Below are 25,368 nucleotides of genomic sequence, written 5' to 3'. Positions count from 1 at the left end.
CTTTTTAATGACTGCATCATGCTCTATACTTTGCATATACTATTACTGATTAAATTATTTTCCTGTGGTTAATATAGGGATTGTTTTTTATGTTTCACTTTTATGAATAACATATCTATGAACCTTAAAGCTTTTTTTCATATTCAGTATTATTTAATGGGATATATTTCCAGAAGTGGGATTTCTAAATCAAAATTTCACTAATTTGTTAACATTTTCCATTATTTTAATAGTATTATGAAGACTTAAAATACCATTAATAAGGACTTTAAATAAGGCTTTGTTTTATCTCATGTGCATATATATGGTTAGAGGCAAAAGGATATGTCATCTCTAAGAAAGCTTCATGAGCTGCTCAAGCTGTGCCTCAAAGCTGCAAGGTGGGAGAAAAAGAGGGGTGTGGGACACCTGGCTGGCTCACTGAATAGAGCATGTGACTCTTGATCTCAGGGTCATCAGTTCAGGCTTCACATTGGGTATGGAGCCTACTTAAAAAATAAATTAATTTAAAAAAAAAGCTGCAGGTTGGGGGTGGGGGCACCACGTGCGATCTTCAGCTTTTTGGGTTTAAAGACTTGATTTAGATTTCATCAGTGGGGCCAGGCTTTATCAACCTTTTGAGAACTGAGCCACACTAACCAAACACCCAAGAAATGCATGTACAAACTAGAATGACAATGCTCTAGTTTCTGATGATAAATGTCATTGAAATTTTGTTCATCACTCAGCACATTGTCATTGCAGCAAAGCTAAGGGTAGCAGCGAGGAAGAGGGAGATGGGTTTTCACAGAGGGGTTCAGGGGCAGGGGCTGCTCATTCCCTGAGCTCTGAGAGTCTGATGCGAGGTACTGCGTTTCTTGGATAAGGCTGATGTACATTGACAAATTCCTAAATTTTGCATCTTTATTTTTTAAGACTGCATTTAGGCCACCCACTTTTGTTCATACTTTCCTCCTTCAGATGTTAAAACCAGTCATTAGGCTACAGCCTGTCATTGTTGGTTTGTTGTTTTTCTTTTCTCGTTTAGTCAGATTGGTTTTAGATTCCCAAAACTGCTTTTCACGTTCTTGAAATAGGTTCTGTTTTATAAGGAAAAGTATGTCAGTCTGATGAAACTTGGAATTCACAACCGAAAATGACAGTCATAAGGTCTTAGTCTCCAAATGTGGGAAATTGAATCATACATGTTATAAGATTGAGGTAAATAAAGCCCGGTGGGTGAGCCCAGATGACTGCTCCACACTCCCGTCTTAATGTGGCTTTCCTGCTCTCTATGCATAACAAAGTGTGCATCTTATAGGGGGAATTATATGCTAGAATAGCAGACGAGAAGGAGATGTCTTGACTCGTGCATGTCAGACGCCCAGGGTCTGTAGTAGCAAATCTCATTCATCAAGTGCCTATTTTACTAGTTTAATTCCCAGAAGGTAAACTGATTACTATTTCTTTCAGTTTCTTGGAGGACCTCAGAGCTACCCTTTAGGTAGTGGTAATAGTATATATAGATTTCATTTTCTTTATGTAATTTTGTTTCTTTCTTGACTCCAGGAAGCAGTAAAATGCCGGAGTCTTGTTTTCCTACTTTTAGGCTTATTCCAGCTTTATTTCCTTGCAAGTGCCCTTTGCCTTAGATGACTGCGATTTCTAACCTTTGCTCTCTTCAGAGCTGGCGAGTTTAATCAAACAGGACTATCACCTCCTTTGTTCTAGACACCATACTTCTATTATTATTGAGCTTACTGCTAATTAGAGCTGTTTTTATTTGTGCTTCCCCTAAGTTCTATCTTCTCCAGTTATGTGCTGCATATCTTCCTTTCATTCTCTTTGATTTAAGCTCTTGAGATTGTTTTATCTTAATCTTTTATTTACAAATTTAATACGTGTGAAATTTCAAGAGTGCTTGGAAATTCTCCATTTTCCTTATTGTTAATATAATAAAATCCTTCATGGGTTTTCATAAGAAAAAAAAATAGTTTGAAAGAAGAGGGTTTGAATCACACTCATTTTAGAGGTAGGAAAATGAGGTACAGGAACCCTGTGAAATGTAGAAATGTCTAAAGTTACTTTGTGTCTCAGAACTTTTTTGTGTGGATTTTAGTGACATGCAGTGAAATACTTTCAAATGGTAGAGTGAATTGTTTAAACGGAAGAAAAGCATGTTAGATCTGTGTGGCGAGCCACTTGTGTTTCGAAATATTTGGAATTTACTTGAATGCTATATTCAAGTTTTCTTCTTGCATTGGAAGAGTGCATATGGATTTGGGAACAGATTCTATAGAGAATAACAAACACAATACAACATTTTCAAAATGGGTCCAATTTGAAATGCTGGAGTTGTTGAATTTGTGCAGCTAGACAAAGAAAAATCTCTGGAGTAGGAGAGGGCCAGAGTCTTAAAGGATTTAAAGGAATACAGTATCATATTAGTGATGGGGAACTGCTTTTCTCAGATTCTGCTGAGGATAAAACAAGATAGAAGCTGTTTAAATTGCAGTGGGAGGGATTTAGCTTCAAAGTAGGAAATAAACAACCTTACTAAAATCATGTCTACATGGCAGAAATCTTTGTAGCTGCATCATATTTTAAGGAGAAAAGGCCTGTTTTGTCTGTTGGTTGGTTGCTTACTTTTAAACTCTTTTTCTTTCCTTTTTTTTTTTTTTTTTGCATTTCTTGTCTGTAAATGAGTAATAAATAGGATTATTTTAACTGTCACAATTTAGACCCATTGTCGTGTCCTGGGAATGCCCTTTTCTTAAAAAAAAAGACTAATTTTCTACCGGATAGGGCCCAACAGCCCCCCTGGTTGATTGTTTAGCACTGCACTGTTTAATATGGTAGCCACTAATCACATATGGCTATTGAACACTTGAAATGTGGCTAGCACCACATGTTAAAATGATCTTTTTATATATAGGGTTAAATAAAATATGTTATTAAATTTTACCTGTTTCTAAAGAGTTGTTTTTTTTTTTAATAAGGCTACTAGGCATTCTAAAATTATATATGTGGTTTACATTTTATTTGTATCAGACAGTGTTGAACTTAACCAGAGATAAGCAAACTTTTTTGTAAAGAATCCGATGATAAACATTTTAGGCTTTGAGGGCCAGATTTTCACTGTTGTAACTACTCAGCTCTGCTGTTGGAGCAAAGAAGCTACCATAAACAATTCTTAAGCAAACAAGTGTTGCTGTACTCCAATAAAACTTTATTTACAAACACAGGCAGTGGACCAGATTTGATGCTCACTGGCTACAGTTTGCCAATTTCTGATCTAAACAGTCCTCTCTAGACTTTGAGACCATGAGGCACTAGGAGGAACTGGCAAAACAGCCAACACATCTTCTCTCCCTGGATACCTGAATTTTTAATAAAACAACTTATTCCAACTTCTTCTGCACTATGTAGAATGCAATCCCAAAGACCTTGTATCATGTCTATTCCCTGATAGAAATCATGAAATGCACATGTGTTTGGAAATCTGCCTTTTGAGAAAAACAAATGTGCACATGATAGCTCCCAATCCAAGCAAGATTTTTTAATGGCATTTCCTCTAAATGATGTACTTGTACATACATCTTTTTCCAAACATATAAAATTGATTATAGATAAGGAATTCATTTACATTTATTTATATTCCAGTGAGCTTTCTAGAAATACATATTTTTTAACCCTCACTTGACCTTGAGTGATGTCTGTTTGGTACCATTTGCCGAAAAATCTTATTAGGGCTTTATCCTGCTACCTCTCATAAAACACAGATGGTGCACTGGTAGGCCACCAATAAAAAATTGGATCCCACTACTGATTACTTTATCAAAATGAAATGTTAGTTCTTTCATATTTCATGACACAAAAACATAACCAGAACAGAATTAGAGTAGTTTCTAAATGATAATGCTTTAAAATGTTACCTGTAAATTTACATGTATAAATATGAAATAATAATTCATGTGGCAACATTACATAATATACATTAACTCAGGCTTGATTGAATTATTTATATTTTATTACCAAAATTTAATCACTATAGAAAAGAACAAATAACATGTATTTGAAAACAATTAATTGCATACATAGGGATAAATCCTTAATAAAGAATGATAATTTTCACCTTCTTGATGAGTAGTTAATTTTTGGTATAGTTTTTAATGTAATGAAGAGCATATAGCTATTTTTTTCTAATGTACAAAATATTTTGCATCAATTTTGGGTAACTTTAAAAGAAAATAAATCTTTGTTATTAGACATCCAAGCACGTCACTAAAATATAGGAATTTCTAAAATACAGGAATTTCTCTCTGTATACGTTGGATTAAGATTTTTTTCTGAGTATTTTGATCTAGTGAATGTCAGCTTAAAACTTGAGTTTCCCATCCAAGTACTAACCAGGCCCGACCCTGCTTAGCTTCCGAGATCAGACGAGATTGGGCACTTTCAGGGTGGTATGGCCGTAGACAAAACTTGAGTTTCTAAATGACAACACTCTTCTTATTAAGACAGAAAAATATACAGTAGCAGAGAAATATACAAACCAATTTGCTTTTTGAACATGTGAAGTGATACAACTTTTTGATAGAGTATAACCACTCCTATGACATATAATAGTTAAATAAGCATCTCTGTAATACTTAATACCTTCTTTTGATGGCTCCTTTATGAAGAATGTCCCTTTCTCATTTTATGGCATAAATTTAAACTTTATGATGTGGTCACCTCAGTGTTGAGGAAAAGTATGAAAAGCATCTCACAGCTTTCTTTCAAAACTAATTTAGGAGGTCTCAGAGTCACTGTGAAAAGTACAAAACACACCATTAAATGACCCCAGCTGTCCCTCTGCACACAGAAGCAACCATGAATTTCCTCACAGGACTTCAAAGCATTGCTTGTATCTAAACATTCGTTGACCGTGTAGATTTGAGGCACAAAAGGAGAATGCTCGTATGTCATGGTGCGTGGCTGGTTGAAGTCCCACATTGTGCTGCACGTGTCGGTGGGGAGTGCCAGGAACAGAAGGGCACTGTTCTGACTCGTGTGACAAATGTAGTTAACACCAGATCCATATTAATGTTGTCAAGTTCCCTTGATGTAGTTAGACAGATTTTAATTATTTTCAGCGTCCCTGAAATATATAGCCTAATGGTTCTTCAAAGAAAGCTTACTTAATGTGTGAATGTAAAGCCTCTCATAAAAATGAAACTTTTATATTGGCCTTAGTCATTGACATGGGTTATTCATCAAGTCAGCAATTTGTGTGGCAAAGTGCCATTTGAATAGTGTATTGTTAGGATACTTACGGTCCACTTGACAAGGGCTCTTGCTGTAAATAGTGCAATTTGACTCCAGCTGTTAGAGTGGCTTTGACAGTAGCCAGATAGAATGGAGATGCCTTACTGCACCGCCGAAAAATCGATATTAGGTTCTTGTTCATGGTAACCTGTTCTTTTCTCTTCCGTAGATTTATAAACGATTATCAAGGGTTTATAAGTGGAAGTTTAAATATTATTTTAAATGCAATTCACTTCGAGGTTTAAATTAAGACTTGTGACAATTGGTATGCGTGCAGAGTTGTAGGATATTATTTCCACCCCCTGGTTCATGTTTAGTCACAGTTACAGTTAAGTTGAATTTGGATTCTCTAGCTGCAGTTGGAAGAGAATTAGTGTAAAACATGGTCTCAGAATTGTGTGCCTATGGTATATTGCCAGTGCAATTATTTCTTCTTTTTGATTTTCTTATCAATTTATCTGTGTCCCTTCCACCTTCTCTGCATGGATACCTTTTTGTGTAGATGGCGGGGTTCTTTGTAACTGTGCCCATAGCAACACCCACAGATGTTGACAGCCAGTAATGTCCCCAGCGTTGTCAAAGATTTCCCTAAAGCAGAGGACTTGGCTGGTTTTGAAGAGTTTTCTAGCAGTTTTCAGCAATCCGAGTTTGCTATGCTACCTGGCTGGTGGTAAAAGATACGCAATCTGTTAATTTCAGTAACTCCACACGCAGGCGCTTTTGCTTTGGGTTCTGTGCTGTTGCTGGCTGTTACGTTTAGGATTACAGAAGAGGAAGTGAAATTATGAACTCAAGATGAGAAAATAAGATGTTTCAGGAGTTTACTTTGAATCCTAATATTGAATAAAAGAAAAATTTTCTAGGTGTAAAAGCCATTTAGCTGACTGCTGATTTCCTAGGATTGCAGATATTATTTAAGTCGTTCCTGGTTTTGTCTGAATATGATTTCAGTTTTTATTCTGGTTTACCTAAGATGTCACAAGTCTTCATCAAAGGTGTGCTGAGCAGGATTTGAAAGAACTGTCAGTTTTTAACGTGAAAAAATGCTGGTAAAATGAGTTTCTCAAATGCCTTTTTCAGTGAAGACTGTTAAAATTGCCATCTTCTTATTACTGAGCAACTCTGCATTTATTGAATTTGTGGCTGAGATAGCAACTGAAAATTCATAAAGCTGATAATATAATTGTATACAAAGACCTTTAAGGCTGATTCAAGGTCAGCGTTATTGTTTTTATAATTGCTGATAGGCAGTCATGATTTCTAGGAGAAAGGGTTTGCTCTGCTTTGGTTTTAGCTGGTTCCAAAAAAGGTTATCTCTTTTGTTAATTCTAAAGTAAACCCTTTCAGTGAATAAATGTTCATATCATTTCTTTAGTACTAGATTTAGCATCAATTTAGCTCAGTTCCTCTCTGCCCCTCCCTCAAGTATTCATCAACCCTGTAAGAAACACAGAAATCTAAGATCATAACTCTTTTTGAATTAAATAGTCTGGTTATCATCATGAGTTCACTTGCAGGGTGGATATGCTAGCATGGAAACCTGAGTCAGAAGTTAAACATACCAGGCATTTTAACTTTTTAGCTTAACCTAGGGAATGTTACATAATTTATTAAAGCATGGCTTCAAATTGCTTGCATTTCTACATTAATAATTTTACAGAGATACTGTAGAAACTATGAATTCTGTAATCTTGTCCATATCATAGATATGACCCTGTTTAGGGACTTTTTCCTCCCTCATTTCTTCTTCCCTTTCTTACATTCTTCTCAGTTGTAAATTGCTTTTGCGTTTTAAAAACCTGTGATTGCCCAGATTTGTTAAGACCCTGCTTCTTGTAAAGAGGACCCAAAGGTTTTCAACTTACTGAAAGAGGTCTGTACCTGCTGGGATGCAAATTCACTTCAGTGGATTTGGATGTTCCGTTGCTAGACAGTTTGCTAGTTCTGATGACAAAGCAATGGTAAATGTTACCTTTTTGCAGAACCTTGGAGTTTCTTCAGTGACCAAGGTATCATCCTGTATCAGGAGTATCTTGTGTTTTTATCTTATAGTTTATGACTACCACAGTGGATGATATTTTCAGGTATAAAAAATGATGTTTCTAGAAATTCAGATGTTAACTACAAGGGTTAGTGGCTTGTAACAGGAAAGAAAAGAAGGAGAATAAAGTCTTTCCTCTTGAAAGCTGGTAATATCACTTATTGACTGAGAGTACCATCTGGACCCATTTAAAGGAATCCCAACAGGAGCACTACTTCTGTACCAATGACTTATGTTGAAACTGGTCCTAAGAGAGCTGCAAATGCAAAAATGTAACAGGAAGCAATTCCCAGAAAAGAAAGCATTTATTCTCATGGAATGTTTCCCCTATGTTGGTAAAAACAAAATGTATTAAGACTTTAGCTTTATTCATTGGAACTAAAAGAGCATGAACTTACTGAAGAATGTATCCAGCTAATATCCCCATCTGTTTTTCTGAACTGCATTTTAATAGTGACATCCTGGAGGCCCAACCAGTCCTCTTCATCCCCAGTGGCATTCATGACATTAAACGCAAATAATGACATAAATGACATTATTTGCAATTCTCTATATACAGTGAAGCCCATATTACCCTGGAAACAGCTGTTTTGATCCTAAATTAAAATATCCTGCATAAGCTTTGGGTCCAAGTATGATCATTCCGCCAGATATAAAAAAGGGTCATAAGAAACTGCTGTGAGCAGCAGGGACTTCTTATGCACATACTTAACTTGGGGCAAATTCACATAGGAATGAAAATTTTAGGTTTTGGGGATTTTTTGGTCTTCACATGTTGTCCCAGACTTGATGGTGTCTAGAAAGCCAATATGAAAGCTCACAAAATACAAAGTCGTACTCACCTTTATCACTTTCTTCCTGCTTGCACGAGAGGTCTCCGGTCATTACACAGAACTTGGTCCTCTCTATTTACTCTCTGGTAGCAAATGTTTTGTTTTCCCTTTTGCTCCTTGAAGTAAAATTTTAATTTGGATGCATAAAGAGTAGTAATGGAGGAGCACAAGTTCACCAGAGCCTTTATTTCCACTTCTGGCACTGTGGCGCGTTAGAACTGGAAGTGATCAGGTTACCTGTTTTCTCCTCTCCTTTCTTTACTAGGAGGATTTTAGAGCTTAGTCTTGATTGAATCATACAGTAAATTAGGTTTAGATCCAGTACTGGGCCTATTGGTTCCTGTCTCTGCTCTTCTCAGTCTCGGTATAGCTGCATGCACTGATGGATGGAGCCTGCAGCCAGGCTCTGACCTGCCGAATTCTGCTAACTCCTGGGCTCCCAGGTTGTCCTGTTGTCACTTACCCACCCGTTTCCTTCAATAAACATTCATTGCTAACTAAGCAGGGGATCCAGTGGACTAAAAGTCAGTTTGGGAATTGCTCCTATAGTCCTAGAATTCCAGAATTCCCTGCTTTTTCTGTGATTAGCTGATAGGATTTAACTTTTCCTTGGATTTCTGATTTTTCTTTTCTTTTCTCTAATCAATCCTGCTTAGTATACCTCTTCCTTCCAGGTTGCCTTTCCAGAGAACCTCAATCTCAGCTCTCTTGGATGACCACTCTGGCTGGCTTCTTCTGCCTGAACCCTTCAAAATGATGATGTTTTAATTTTTTATTGCTATGTAACAAATTATTACGATCATAGAGGCTTAGAGCCATACACATTTATTATATCACAGCTTCTCATGTGCCAAGAGTCTGGGATGGTTGGATTCTCTGTGCAGGGTCTCCCATGGCTGAAATCTAGGTAGCCTGCGGTTGCTGTGTCATCTGGGGCTGGGGGCCCTTTTCCAAGCTTGTTCAGGTTATTGGCAGAGTTCAGTTACCTGTGGTTGTAGGACTGGGGTCCCTGTTTTCTTGCCGGCTATCAACCCGGGACAACACATACTTTGCCAAAAAAGCTCCCTTAAGCTTGAAGCCAGCAGCAGAGAAATTGTTTTGTATAAGTCCCCTTATACTTTGAATCTCTGACTTCTCCCTCTGCCAACAACTATTTAAAAACTCTCTGCTTTTAAAAAATCTATGTGCATAAATCAGGATGACTCAGATAATCTCCCCATTTTAAAGTTAACTGATTTGAAAACCCAATTACAGTACCTAGATTTGTATTTGGTTGAATAACTGAAAGAGGGTATATATATATATTTTAAAGATTTTATTTATTTATTTGAGAGAGAGAGAATGAGAGAGAGCACATGAGAGGGGGGAGGGTCAGAGGAAGAAGCAGACTCCCTGCTGAGCAGGGAGCCCGATGCGGGACTCGATCCCAGGACTCCAGGATCATGACCTGAGCCGAAGGCAGTCGCTTAACCAACTGAGCCACCCAGGCGCCCTGAAAGAGGGTATATTTCACAAGGGGCTGAAAATCTTGGGGCATTCTTACAGTTCTGCCTACAGATGGGAAGTTGTTCTAACTCAGGGTGGCTGCCGTTATAGGACTATTTACCTTCTTCTGGTTCTGAAACATTTAACTCTGCCTAAGTGCCCTGATTAGCTGTCCTAGTACTAATTATTCCTGAAATTTGAATTAAGACTCTTGGGACCTCTTCATCCTGTCTGTTCCTTTGAGGATTTGGCCTGTGCCATAGGAGATCTGTCTCTTTTGTCTCTTCAGTCAAACCCTGTTTTGCCGAAACCATAGCATGGCATCGATCATCATACAGCAGAGTATGGAAGGTATAATATGAGTCCTATCTTCCTACATGATTACCATGAGGCTTAACCAAGAAAATAATTTGACAGTGGGTATGGCTCTCCAAATCTAAGAAGTTATGTAAATCTGGAACTTTCACAAAATTCTAGAACTTTATCATATGATTAGCAGTCTAACATCTTTAATTACCAAGGACCTATCTTTTCTTCAACTTTGTCATTTATAATTAAAGTCGTTTATAGAAAAAAAAAAGTCGTTTATAGATAATGAATTGTTTGTGTTTAAAGTCTCTTTTTTTTGTCTTTAAGGTCTCTTAAGTATATTTTTCCTTTTTGCTTTTGATGTTCAGTTATGTTAATAATCAGCTTAACCAATCTTTAGAACATGTTTTTTACCTTACGTATGAAATTTCTGGTGTTATCAAGGATGCATAGAATTAGGTTGACAGTAGTAGAAAACTATCAGTTTTAAGTATATTTCATTCAAAAATTTATTTTCCTTTTTATGGTAATTCTATTAATCATAATAAATTCTGCTATGAAATATACATCTAACTTAAGTGATCAACTCTCTGTGTTACTCAAGGGAACAGTTGGGATCAGATATAGCAGATGCAATGAGTTGCACCAGAAATAAGTTTCTGGATAACGAACAGTGCCCCAGATGATGGTTTGCTTTACTGTTTTTCTGGCCCAGTTAATGAGACAACAGCTTGATGGGTTTTTTACCTTAACCTAATACTCTATGTCCATTGATTCTACGACTAAGCTCTTGAATTTTAAAACATTATATTCTTATTTATCAGAATTCAGTTTCATAACAGGAAGTAATTATCAAAATCTGTTTATTCTTTACAAATGGATTAAACCTGAGGATTTTTGGTCCCCATTTTATCTTTTTGCAAAGAAAGCATTGTAATTGGTGCTTAATTCATAGATCATGAAATATAACAGAAACAAACAATATAATCTACAAGATAATCAGTACTTCATTATAAATGAAACATTATGTCCCTTTATACTTTTACAGCCCTCTTACAGTTTCCTGATGTCTTTTTGATAAATCATTTAATGTGGTTGCTTTTAATTCCCACTTTCAGGATATGCTGAATTTCATTCAGAGTAAACATTCAACACCATATTGTAATGAAAAGTTTCCTCACTTAGAGCAGGTATAGTTGATGGTTCCTAAGTGATACTTGGGAAAGAATTTAAATTGGAGTTTTTCAGGGGAGCCTGGGTGGCTCAGTCGGTTAAGCGACTGCCTTCGGCTCAGGTCATGATCCTGGAGTCCCAGGATCGAGTCCCGCATCGGGCTCCCTGCTCGGCAGGGGGTCTGCTTCTCCCTTTGACCCTCCTCCCTCTCATGCTCTCTGTCTCTCATTCTCTCTCTCTCAAATAAATAAATAAATAAAATCTTTAAAAAAGATAATAAAAAATAAAAAATAAAATAAATTGGAGTTTTTCATATCCTCTGGTGACTTTTGCTTGTTTGTTTCCAAGTTCTGGATACCTTGATGCATAATTGAAACCTACAAAGTATCTCCTTTGATATTTCAAAATGTTCATAAAATTCAAACTGCTAATCAGTATTATTGTTGTGTAATTTGTATTATATCTCTTAATCTGGGAACTATATATTTTCTTTTCTTAGCAAAAATACATTCTGAGTTTTAAATTTGATTTTGACACTTACTTGGAGGTGATGTAAAGTCCTATAATGATTATACATATTCTTCAGCTATATGATGTTCCAATCTGTTGAACCCACATCATGGTTTATGAATTAGTCTTTTCAGCTTCCACCAGAATGACCTGAATGGGAAGAAAAGAGTCTTGGAAATGGACATTCAGGTAATACTAATCTGAGTTGTATTCATCCTCAGAATAAAATCCAAAATTATGAAGCATATGTGAAAAAGATATAGAAAAATGTCAACTGTAGATTTGGGACCATAACACAGATATTTAATTCCCAGCTACTTGGCCTTATTTAAAAAACTCATATTTCCCCGACTGCTAGTCTTCTGCCAGAATCTTTTCTCTCTGGTTCTTCACCTTGAAGTCTAAGCCTCAATGTCACTTCCCTTAAAGTAAGTAGCAGCCCACGTTCGATTATTCTCTTTCTCAGCATACTTTTTATTTCATTTTTTATCTTCTCCACCCTCCTCAACAATATAAGCTCAAAGAGGGCAATGACCTGCTCTGCTCGTTTATCACAGTATCCTCGTCACCTAACACATGGCTGACACAAGGCAGGCATTCAGAAATATTTGGTGAATAAACACCTGGACTGAAAGCTGATGAGGTATAAACATGAAAAATAGATGGTAAGAAGGTGGAGGATACAGCCTTTCTTGAATTATAGAGAAAAAAAATAAATGACTTCTAGAAATAAAATACATATTTATTTTGCTAGACAATAGCTTTAAGTCCAAATTGGATTTACATGTGACTTGATCTTATAGAGGGATGACCTAGCAAAGAAAAAATAGTCAATAACAACAAAGAAAAGAAGCTGTTGAACACAACTGCTCCCCACCGATATTTAAACAATCAATTCAAAAGTTTATAACGTATATTGATATTTAGATCAGTCCAAATCAATTCAGAAGTTTATAAGAAAAACTTTATTAAACACTGGTGATGAAATGTAGGATGTTTAGCACACTGGGAGGAATGATTCACTGTGGGTATGATGGGCACAATAGTGAGCTGATATAGATTACGAAAGATGAAAAGGCAGTGTGGTGAGATGGTTTCTTACCCCAGCAAAGTTTATATTATTGCCCCATTCACTTGCCCTTAAATCTCAGACTCTTTTTTCTAGTAACAAAATTATCTAATATAAGCATTCAAAAATAGCCTGAGGATTATAGTGTGTATCATAGGCCCTCTGCTTCCTTTAAATAATTACTTTACTTAGCCCTCCCCTCAATACAAAACCCCTGAAGCCAGCAACAATCTAATCAACAGGTTTGTAATAACTTTTAGAAATGTAAGTGTAATAAATATGAAGAGGCCTGATTTATGTTTCATTCCCCAATGCAGAGTCTCTGGCACAACCCTGCATCCCTCAAGTGGCACACTTTGCTTCCTATTTTCGTAGATCACTTGCAAATTGCTGAACTCTCTCTGAGGAGGGGTTGGGGAGGAGGGCTGATTCCACTCTGTGATGTGTATCACAGTCAGTGCTTGTAGTTAACTCTTTCATGTGGGAACATAGGGTAGCGTGCTGGATTAGCAGTCCCAGGAGATACCAAGCCTCCTAGGATTTGCTCTTCTTCCCCATCTCCTTGCCTCCAGGAAGGAAGCACCTCAGTAATTGCAGACAAGCCAGGGCTCCTCCACTTGGCTGCCTTGCTGACTCTGCTCCCCATGCATCTCCTCCTGCCTTTATCTCCTGTACAGATGTTCTTCTCTCCACCCAGTTCAGTGCTACCCACAGCATCTGCATGCACTCTTTAACATGTGCCTAGAAGTCAGACACTTGTAAGTTAACTATGGAGTACCTAGTTACTTTTCAAGTATTTATTTTTCTTTTCTTCTCAATTTGGCCTTAAGTTCCTTAAAAACAAAGAACTGCTATGTCTGTATGTTAAGTGGTGTAGCATGGAGCACAGAAGAAAATGTTTATTCAGTAAATATTCATTGAACACCTACCACGTGCCAGACACTTTTCTTGATACGGGGAATTTCAACCAAGTCCTGGTTGTCATGACACCTCTGATTTATGTTTTGAAAAGATCACTTTGGTTGCTTTGTGGAAGATCGGATTGGGAGGGGGTGGTGAGAAGAGGAAACTATTGTATAGGTGGAGCAAGAGAAGGAAATTACTGGGGCGCCTGGGTGGCTCAGTTGGTTAAGCGACTGCCTTCGGCTCAGGTCATGATCCTGGAGTCCCGGGATCGAGTCCCGCATCGGGCTCCCTGCTCGGCAGGGAGTCTGCTTCTCCCTCTGACCCTCCTCCCTCTCATGCTCTCTGTCTCTCATTCTCTCTCTCTCAAATAAATAAATAAAATCTTAAAAAAAAAAAGAAGGAAATTACTAATGAGTGTTGGGTTTTTGAACATCAGATGGAAAAAGCCATGATACAATATGTGTGTTTTGTAGATCTGCATTCCAAATTGCTACTGGAGCCCCTGTAGGTGGCGAGACCAGTGCTGTCCACAAATACGGAAGTGGGGTTAGGTCTAAATCTTGATGGATGAATGAGATTTTGCTGTGGGCAACAGCAGATCCAAAACCCAGAATATAGAGGAGTAGTGAATAGGGGACTGATGAGAAATCGATAGGACCAGAGATAGAATATATAGTGGGAATGGTGGAAGATGACCATGTCTTACAGTCCTGCAGGAAAAAAAAAAAAGAAGTCTGTGAACCTGGCCTTGGCCTTCTGGAACAATTTATAAATGGAGTGGAAAATCACATAAGGGACATAAAAACAACCAGTACAAGCTTTAGAATCCTCTGTTAAAACATAACTTATCTGAATCACGGATATTTAACACCTTAAATTACATGCTTTATGCTTATATTGTGATATTGCCTTGAAATATTTTTGTGTATATTTAAAATTCCTGTTAATTTAGAACAGGCCAGGGGTTGGCAAACTTTTTCTGTAAAGGACCAGGTAGTAAATATTTTTTGCTTTGTGACCCATACAGTCTGTCATAACTACTCAACTCTGCCTCCACAATACCCAAATAGCCATAGACGATCCATAAACGAATGAACATTTCTGCGTTCCAAGAATATTTTATTTAAAAACGAAAGTGGTAGGCAATATTTGGCCTGTTGGCCATGATTTTCTGACCCCTGCAGAAGGCAATATTGTGAAGAGATTCCATTATAATTCGGTGTCATAGGCTGCAAGAGGAGTAGGAGCTTTCTACTGGAAAAACTGTATTTGGTTATAGTCATTAACAGATATTCTCATAATGCTCCCTTTTTGCTAAAAGTTATAACTATTTTAAATCAATGTGGGGGCCCTGGTTTGTGAAATCCGTTTTGGCTTTTTGGACATTTTTGTCATTTTTCCCCCCCAATGTTTATTTCTTTAAGGTAGACTACAAACTTGATCTTGTTGATCAATTACTAGATATGTGGCTATTTATTGTCAAGTGGTCATCTGAAAGAACTTTTTTCCATAAACTTTAATTTAAATTATATACTTTTAAGTGACTGTATTCCCTAGGTATTGATTTCAATTTCATAAGTATATGTTAAATTGAATTGACTAAAATATCTAGTGGCCACACAGAGATATATACCCAAAGTAAGTGTTCAACTGGTTATCCTTTATGTAAATACACATAAGAATCATTCCAAGGAGGAAACACCTTTTTTTTTTTTTTTGGTCCTTTGATTTACTTGGTGGTAAATTAATTCCAACTAAGTTATTTTTCCTCCAAGCTACATCCTTTCTGACCTTTTGGCCAATTAGAAGCTTATTAGTATGATGTTTGAAAGGCATCAACATGGTAGCACTGACTTACATGTCATAGTTGGGAAGCAAAGGTGTTTGGAGTAAGTCAAATCAGCATATCTACAGCACATCTCTTTTAATTAGTTTTCATCTCTTGGGGATAAGTACGGAGTAATTTAGCAACACATACTTGTTGTCTCAATTGACAGTTACATGCAGAGAGAAGTACAAAAATGGAAAGAGATAGTTGCCATTTAAAGAGAGCATAGAGGACATATGGGAGCATGTATCTTGCCTGTCTCATATAATTTAGTTTTTTAATGAAATTGCCTAAATTGCTTTTAAATTTGATATTGAGTACTTTTTTTTTCTGTTAGTGTCACTGAATTTTTATAGAATGCAGATTACACCAAAGTTGAATTATGAAGTATTTATTCAAAAAGTTGTGACCACCTTTCAGAAATGGGAGGGAAAAAAATGGTTTTTGTGTCTTGTAGTAATTTCTAAGAAAAACATAAAGCACATAAGCAAGTGAGACCACATTTATATGGTGGAAAGGACACTGGAGTGGATTAGTCAATTTGTATTCTAATTTCAACTTTGGCACTGCAGTAGTTAGGTTGATTACATGGTTCCTGGCACAGAGCTCCCCAAACCCTTAGAATTTCCTGCAAGGAGATCCATAAAGCTATCTTTTGTTATTCATAACAAACCTTTCAACCACACCAGAGTTTATGTTAATGAGGTCAGTTTTGGAAAAGCCTGGATGGGGGCTGGTTGCCAAGAACCAACCAGGTGCTTAGATGGTTGGAACTTTGAGCCCCACCCACTCATCTCCAGGCACTGGAGAGGAGCTGGAGGCTGAATTAATCACCAATGGCCAATGATTTAATCAACCATGCCTGTGCAATGAAGTCTTCATAAAAACCCAAAGGACACGTTTCAGAGAACTTCTGGGTTGTTGAACAGAGATATGGGAGGGCAGTGCTCTTAAAGAGGGCATGGAAGTACCCTGTTCCTTCCTACATACCTTGCCCTATGTAGCTCTTCAACTTGACACTTCATTTGTATCCTCTAATATCCTTTGTAGCAAACTGGTAATCAAGTAAGCAAACTGTTTATCAGAGTTCTATGAGCCATACTAGCCAATCACCAACGCTGGGGAGATGGTCATGGGAACCCTCCATCTATAGCTGGTTGGTCAGTAATACAGGTGATAACCTGGACTTCTAACTGACATCTGAAGTGGGGTGGTCTCATCGGACCAATCACTTAACCTGTAGTGATGTTATCTGCAGATAGATAGTGTCAGAATTGAGTTAAATTATAGGACACATGTCCCACCTTGTGTCTAAGAATTGCTTGGTGTGGGAAAAACTTCCCGCCCATCTGGTGTCAGAGACTGGAAGCATTCAGTAAATACACTAATGACTACACAGATATTAATTTCTAAGACTCTTTTATCTATAAAATTATAAGAAATTTTGTGGAAATGCCTTGTTGCTTTTTGTAAGTTATTTAAATTCCAGTTAGTTAGCATACAGTGTATTCAGGTATAGAATTTAGTGATTCATCACGTACATACAATACCTGGCGCTCATCACAAGACGTGCACTCCTTAATCCCCATCACCTGTTTGACCCATCGCCCTGCCCACTTTCCCTCCAGCAACCCTCAGTTTGTTCTCCATAGTTAAGAGTCTGTTTTCTGGTTTGCCTTCCCCCACCACCCCGCCCCGTTCATCTGTTTTGTTTCTTAAATTCCACATATGAGTGAAATCATATGGTATTTGTCTTTCTGTGACTGACTTATTTGCTTAGCATAATATTCTCTAACTCCATCCACGTCTTTGCAAATGGCAAGACTTCATTCTTTTTAATGGCTGAGTAATATTCTATTACATATATGTGTGTGTGTGTGTGTGTGTGTGTGTATATATATAAATCTCACACATCTTCTTTATCCATTCATCATTCATTTGGGCTCTTTCCATAATTTGGCTATAATACTGCTATATAAACATCAGGTTGCATGTAACCCTTCAAATCAGTAGTTTGCCATTTTAACAGGTGTGAGGTGATATCTCATTGTAGTTTTGATTTGTATTTCCCTGATGATGAGAGATGTTTAGCATCTTTCATGTGTCTATTAGCCATTTGTATTTCTTCTTTGAAAAAATGTCTACTCATGTCTCCTGCCCATTTTTTAACTGAATTCTTTGTTTTGGGGGTGTTGAGTTTGGTAAGTTCTTTATAGATTTTGGATACTAATCCTTTATCAGATATGTCATTTGCAGATATCTTCTCCCATTCTGTAGGTTGCCTTTTAGTTTTGTTGATTGTTTCCTTCACTGTGCAGAAACTTTTTATCTTGATAAAGTCCTGATAGTTCATTTTTGCTTTTGTTTCCCTTGCCTCAGGAGACATGTCTAGTAAGAAGTTGCTACCTATGTTCTCTAGGATTTTGATGGTTTTCTGTCTCACATTTAGGTCTTTCATCCATTTTGAACTTATTTTTGTGTATAATAAGTGTAAGAAAATAGTCTAGTTTCATTCTTCTTCATGTTGCTGTCCATTTTTCCCAACACCATTTGTTGAAGAGACTGTCTTTTTTCCACCGGCTATTCTTTCCTGCTTTGTCGAAGATTCATTGAACTAATAGCTGTGGATTTATTTCTGTGTTATCTATTCTGTTCCAGTGATCTATGTGTCTATTTTTGTGCCAGTACCATACTGTTCTGATTACTACAGCTTTGTAATATAACTTGAAGTCTGAAATGGTGATGCCTCCAGCTTTGCTTTTCTTCTTCAAGATTGCTTGGCTATTTGGGGTCTTTTGTGGTTCCATACAAATTTCAGGATTGTTTGTTCTAGCTCTGTGAAAAATGTTCGTGGTATTTTGAAAGGGATTGCATTAAATGTGTAGATTGCTTTGGATAGTATAGACATTTTAACAGTATTTGTTCTTCCAATCCATGAGCATGGAATAGAAAATCATGGTTTCTTTCCAGATTTCTACTTCAAAAATTTAAGAATCTTGTTGGATGGTGTGATTATGGATAAGGTTGATTTTCTTTTTGTTTATCTATATTTGTAATACTATGTAAGTAGTACTACTATTGTTCATTAAAAGCAGAAACAGTATAGCAAACATTTTTCAGAAAGTTAAGTTCTCATTCAAATGCCCCTTATCTTTTTAAGGTTTTATTTATTTATTTATTTGAGAGAGAGAGAGAGAGAGAAACAGCATGAGAGGGGAGAGGGTCAGAGGGAGAAGCAGGCTCCCCGCTGAGCCGGGAGCCTGATGTTGGACTTGATCCCAGGACTCTGGGATCATGACCTGAGCTGAACCAACTGAGCCACCCAGGTACCCCGCCCCTTACTTATTGATTTTTTTAAATCTATAATTATATGTAAATATCTTTAGTCTCTTCAATAATTCAGAATTTGGTGCCTGAGTTAACATTTTGTATTCTGTATTATTATGATTTTATAATAATGAAATGTATCTTTTCAAATTTCCAGACCCTGGAAATAATACGGAAAATAATATGGAAACCCATATTATTTTTTAGTCTTTCTGTGTGCAGAAATAATTCCACTCCTTCACATTTTGTTCCTGAAATCTGGTCAGATTTATCCAGAGTTCTAATGGAGTTCTCACCAGAGCTTTGCACAATATAAGCAATTCTTTCTATTGTGTCTCTAGTACTGGGATGCTCTATATTTTGGAGGAATTTTGGGGCTTCTGTAGAATGTTAAATAGGTTTATCAGCAAAGACCCTTAATTATTACTAGATTTTGCTTTTGTTTTGATTTAGTGTCTTAGCTTGGGCTGCTCTCACAAAATACCTTAGACTAGGTGGCTAGTAAAAAACAGAAATTTATTTTTCACAGTTCTGGAAACTGGGAAGTCCAAGATCAAGTTAACTGGCTAATACGGTGTTTGGTGAGGGTCCTTTTCCTGGTTGCATATGGCTGTCTTTTTTTTTTTTTAAGATTTTTATTTATTCATTTGACAGAGAGAGAGAGAAAGAGAGCAAGCATAAGGAGGGGGAGCTGCAGAGGGAGAAGGAGAAGCAGACACCCCACTGAGCAGGGAGCCCAATGCAGAGCTAGATCCTAGGACCCTGGGATCATGACCCGAGCCAAAGGCAGATGCTTAACCAACTTGAGCCCACGCTTAACCAACTGAGCCACCCAGGCTCCCAGGCTGTCTTTTATTGTATTCTCACATGGTGGAAGCAGAGCTAACTGACTCTCCGACCTCATCTTATAAGGGCATTAACCCCATACACGTGGGCTCCACCCTCATGACCCACCTACCTTTCTATGTCCCCACCTCCCAATACCATAGTATTGAGATTAGCATTTCAACATATGAATTTTGGGATGACACATTCAGTCCAGAGCATTTGGTTATGTGAATTAGTTTCCATAATTCCTATGTAGCCATACCTCAACTTGCCTTTTTTTATTCCCCCGAACTCTCTGAGAGCTTTTCCCTGAAGTTGATTTCTGTCATTAAAGTATTTTATTGTCTAGAAAGGAGACTGTGTTGTGCATTTGCTTTTCAGAATTACTTAGAAAACCCTGAAATTTCAAAGCTGGTATTTGGTTTTTATCCCTTTGCAGAAGGTGGGGACACACCTGTGATTGTGGTTCCTTGTAGGGGAGGATGCATTTGTCCCTAACCTTTGTCTCTAGTCTGTTAGCCAGTTCCCAAGCTAGAGTGCCCTGAAACATTTTTTCTCACCCCAGCTGATTTTGTTTTCTTCTTTTTCTCTGAACTTGTTAGCTCTTCAAATATGATGAGTGGTTTAACTCTAAATCTGTTATATCTATTGTTTCTCACCTGCCTGCAACCAAATCTGTTTGCCTGATAGAAATTTAGTTGACTGCTGAGAGGTTATTTTGGAAATACCATAACAGAAACTAGCTTCATGGACTTTAGAAGCACAAAATATAGAAATAGAAAGCTTTGAACAATTTGATAATATTCTTATTATTGGGGCTTTGGTTATTATTTTTTGTTGTTTACTGCAATTAGGAAGCTGTTAAGAATTGGAACTAATAAATTGAACATGAAAGTTTAAAAAACAAAAACAAAAACTTCTTTTTTTAGTCATTTAAGGATAGACTTACAGAGTTATAATTGTGATTTACAGAAAATAGTCACATTTCAAGAGTGATATAGAAATATAGATTTTTTAAATAAGCATATTCATTGCTTTTTTCCTTTGAAATAGTATTACCATGCACCCAGTCTCACTGAGACTTCCTAGTACATGCCTGTTTTTCCAGTGTAATTAATAATAATGTACTATTTCCCTCTCAAAAGTGGCTTGGTATAAACAATAAATTATATGGTGACTTTATTTAAAGGAGACCAGGCTTCAGTTTAATTTAAGAAAATTTTATACATCATCTTCTTTAAGTAGGTAAAAATTTCTAAATATTCAAATAACCATGACGATATACTAACACAAATGGATTAATGAAATATAAAGCTGTTGCTTAATTATTTCCCTTTCACATCCAGATATGTAAAAAATACTAGAATCTCCTCCCAGCAATTGAATGATGTAGTTTAAGAGAAAAAAATTATGTCTAAAGCAAATTAAAATCTTCATTTTTATTTCATCCAACATTTATAGTCTTAGTTTTTTTTTCTGTGTACAGTATAACTTTCTTGATGCATCATTAATTTAAAAGAGAAAACATGCATGATACCATTGCACAGTAATGAAAAGTAAACCCTGCCTTTTTAAATGGGCTGTTATTATAGTAATTAAAATGTAACCAAGTAACCCTTAGTCATGCTTTACAAAATTCTGCTATTCCTCAGATGAAAAAAATTAAATCTACAATTAAAAAAGAAGCAAAAGCAATTCTACCCATTAGCCAGAGTCAGAGTGTGCACTTTAAAACTGGAGATTTTGTACGATACACTAACAATATTTTACGCTCCTAAACCAGTTTGAAGCCTGAAACACAATTTCATTTATCTTTATATTCTAAGCTTTATAGTGTCACAGAAAGTGCCCATCTGTTCAGCTGAGATTGCTTCAAATAGTGAATGGTCAGAAAGACTTAGATGATAAAGGTCAAAGGAGCCTCTTGACCCTGTGATACTTGCCAAAGCAATTGGAGCATCGGGACTGATATACCGTTAGATACAGTTCGCTAAAGCAGGCTCCACTTTAATTGGTAATGATAGCAAGAATACACAGTAAAGTCATTGCTGAAAGAAAACAAAAAGTATCCAATATAGTAATTTATTACCAGTCAGTGTGTTTCCCCCACCAGGTTGTTTTATCCCTGCAGTGGTGAGAGAAAGCAAAAAGGTACTCTAACACTTAGCTGAAAATGGATGCCCTGCTGATACCGGGGATGTGTGGTGGCCCCATGATTGCCCATGCCATTAGCTTGGTAATGTTCTCTATTGTAAACTCAGCTCCCCATGTTCTTCCTGTGCATCAGCTGCAGATTGAAGCTTTTCTCCTTTGTCTTCTATTTGTGCTGCCAATCACTCTGCTCTCCACCGACCCTTTGGAGGGAGACAGTTTTTACTGCCAACAACTATCTCCAGCAACCAAGGGCTCAACAGATCTAAAAATGAATGGCTCGCACTTTCATTTACACTTTGTTGTTTGATTTATGCATTGTTGGGAGGCTTGTTTGTTCCTATCGTTCCACCAATGGTTTTTCATATCTTTGTTAAGATATATGCTTTTTGTAACTGGTATATCCCTACCTGCTTATGGTTTTCTGTAAAATTAAGTCATTTGTTATAAATTTTGAAATGTATTTGGTGCAATATGAGCAAAGCCCTGTGTAGATCTTTTTCATTTAGTCAATCAATAAAAAAAAATCCTTTTAAAAATATTACTGGTTTCTGTCAATGAAGATAAAATTCCCATGGAGAAATATAAATGAGATCTTTTGAACATCTAGACTTTTTCCATAAAAATATCTTAAGATAAACTGTATATAGCATTGAGAAAAGATAGATTAAAGGAGAAAAATTTCTAATTGCTAGCACAAACATTGTTAAATCAATCTTATTTCACATTTCCAGTTGTTTTTGGGAGATGCAGTTTGTGTTTTAATTTGTTTCGGGGTCTGCTTTAAAGTGTCGACTCCATCCTTATTGAATGAATAAAGATCAGTAAACATATGGGTACTCTCACCTTCCTCAAATACTTTATTTTACTTGAAGGATCACTTCATGTCATGACTGAGAGATGCCCCATTTTCCTCAAGTCATTCCTGAAATAATTATATAGAGAGCAGTATTAACTTAGCATTTACAATTAAACATAATACTTAAACTTGGTTATGTTTTTTATAACCGAAGGTCCAAATAGTGCTTTAAAAGTTTGTTACTGTGTACATTTTTAATGGATAAAGTAGTCTTTCATACATTGAGTTTCTATATGTTAAAATTCAATGGGCATGTTATTATAATTCTCCATGGAAATATCTTTCCAATTAAAATTTAGACATTTTAGGTTAGCTCATGGAAATTACTAAATTGTTGAAGTGTTATTTTCTCTCTTTATACACACAAACATACACACATTTCAGCCTTTAATTTAAGCAAATACCCTTTAGGATTATTCTGGATTAAAACTAGACACGTGAGGAGTTAGAAAGCTCCAGACCAGATTCAGCCTTTCCTCTACCAGCTGCTTTCATTTTGACCAGGTTCTCAGCACTGCATTTGATTACTCCAAAGGCAGTTTGGTGGGAAACACGTCCTAAACCAGCTCCTGTCTATTTTAGAAACTATAAGGCTTTGTGCATCAAAACAACTAGTGACTTCAGCTTTGAAGGCTAGAATAGAGTTTTATCATCTTTTCAAGGCCAGACAGAGGAAGGCATTTCAGGGGGGAAAAAAAAAATCTAATGTCCTGTGTCTACACTTTCAGGGATTGTTGGACTTGCTGAATTAAAGTCTTCTACCCGATAAGCATTGAGTTGTTATTACATTAATTAATTAATTTGCTGCTGGTATAGAGACCAGGCACTCATTATGCCCCATGTCATAGTATTCATAAACCAGAAAATTTTTAAGTCAATATCTAAAAAATTCTATTTTTTAGTCCAAGTAATTCTAAAGTGAAAATTGTGCGACAGCTTTTTAATACTGGATGTGTTAATTTATCATTACATCTATTAATGATTCCTTTATTTTTCTTCCTAATTTCTATTTTCTACCTTCAAATCAGCCAAAGGACAAGGCAGCAGGCAACGGGAGGAGCCCATTCATCAGGAATGTGTGTCTTGTTAAGAAAATAACTAGTGTGTTGGGGCGCCTGGGTGGCTCAGTTGGTTAAGCGACTGCCTTCGGCTCAGGTCATGATCCTGGAGTCCCGGGATCGAGTCCCGCATCGGGCTCCCTGCTCAGCAGGGGGTCTGCTTCTCTCTCTGACCCTCCTTTCTCTCATGCTCTCTCTCTGTCTCTCTCAATAAAATAAAAAAAAGAAAAAAAAAAAAAAGAAAATAACTAGTGTGTTAGGAAAAAGGGTAAACCAATGTGGGACTCTCCATCAGCTAATGGAAATGCGTATTTTAAGGGTGGTAGCAGAGTTCCCAGAATAAGCCGAATCCCAATGGTAAACAGCCTTCAGAGACATAGGTAAAATAGTATTTAAGTTGTACTTTCCATGAAATTTTTATGTGGTAATGTGTATTAAATCAGTTAAAGTAGATGGCATGTCTTGATATATTTGAAGGCGGGGGGGGGGGAATAAAAGCATTTTCTTTTCCTGGATGTCATGTCAGTAATATATACAGTAATTTGACTTTTCAGGTATGGTTTATCTTGTAATTTAAGACTTTCCAAAATACAATGTAGCAGTACTGGTTTTCATGCATCACTAATGGATCAAGGCTGAATTTTAGGAAATGCATGCTTGACAGTCCAGGGAGGACGCTGACATTTATGGAGAGTAAAGAATCCTCTCTCGCTCTTGAAGCTACAGCCCTTGTGTTAGCCTCCATTCTATGATGCTCCTCCTGTGTTATTTCCAGACCATAAAATGAAAACGTGTGTGTAGGTCTGTGTACATGTGTGTAAGTTGTTCTTTCATGTAGAAATGAGATTGATGATATTAGGCTATTCTACAAGTTGCTCTGTTATGTCAAAAATATTTGGCAGACTTTCTTCTATATTAATACATCCAGACCTGGTTAGATTTTTACTGAGCTCCCAATAAACATTATTTTAGCTTTTTCTTTCAGAAAATATTTGATGAGGAAAGCTATTTGGGATTATAAATTAATATGCAATCTTTACTAGTTTATGTTGTTAAAATGTACCTGGTATTCTTTCAATTACCTCTTGTTATTGCATACATCAAATTTAATAACAGGGATTAAAGAGGGGTGGTTATTCACATAAATGGACCGAGGAAAACCATCCCACCTCAGCCAACATTAAGGAAATAAGTGAATCATTTTTTTAAAAAGCAATGATAGGGGGGCGCCTGGGTGGCTCAGTTGGTTGAGCGACTGCCTTCGGCTCAGGTCATGATCCTGGAGTCCCGGGATCGAGTCCCGCATCGGGCTCCCTGCTCGGCGGGGAGTCTGCTTCTCCCTCTCCCACTCCCCGTTTGTGTTCCCTCTCTCGCTGTGTCTTTCTCTGTCAAATAAATAAAATAAAATAAAATAAAATAAAGCAATGATAGGGGCTCTTGGGTAGTTCAGTCAGTTAAGTATCCAACTCTTGGCTTCATCTTGGGTCATAATCTCAGGGTTGTGAGATCCAGCCCCGTGTCAGGCTCCATGCTCAGTGCAGAGTCTGCTTGAGATTCTCCCTCTCCCGTCCCTGCTCATGCTCTCTCTCTCTCTCTCTCTCAAATAAATAAACAAATCTTTAAAAAGCAATAATAATACCAACTTGATTATAATAATATGCCATACCTATTATTACTTAACTTGTTTTTTTTTTCTTTCCTG

General features: G+C 36.9%; 1 protein-coding gene across 2 annotated transcripts in view; it reads left to right on the top strand.

Moving 5' to 3' along the window:
- Nucleotides 1-25,368, top strand: part of WDR72 (WD repeat domain 72) — a 228,266-nt gene that overhangs the window by 88,132 nt on the left and 114,766 nt on the right. The window lies entirely within an intron of this gene.

This window comes from Mirounga leonina, unplaced genomic scaffold, assembly GCF_011800145.1.
Source record: "Mirounga leonina isolate KUSES-001 unplaced genomic scaffold, KU_Mleo_1.0 Mir_91, whole genome shotgun sequence".
In the NCBI taxonomy this organism is placed as follows: domain Eukaryota; kingdom Metazoa; phylum Chordata; class Mammalia; order Carnivora; family Phocidae; genus Mirounga; species Mirounga leonina.
The sequence above is the reverse complement of the archived record's forward strand: the minus strand, read 5'-3'. Positions and strand labels throughout refer to the sequence as shown.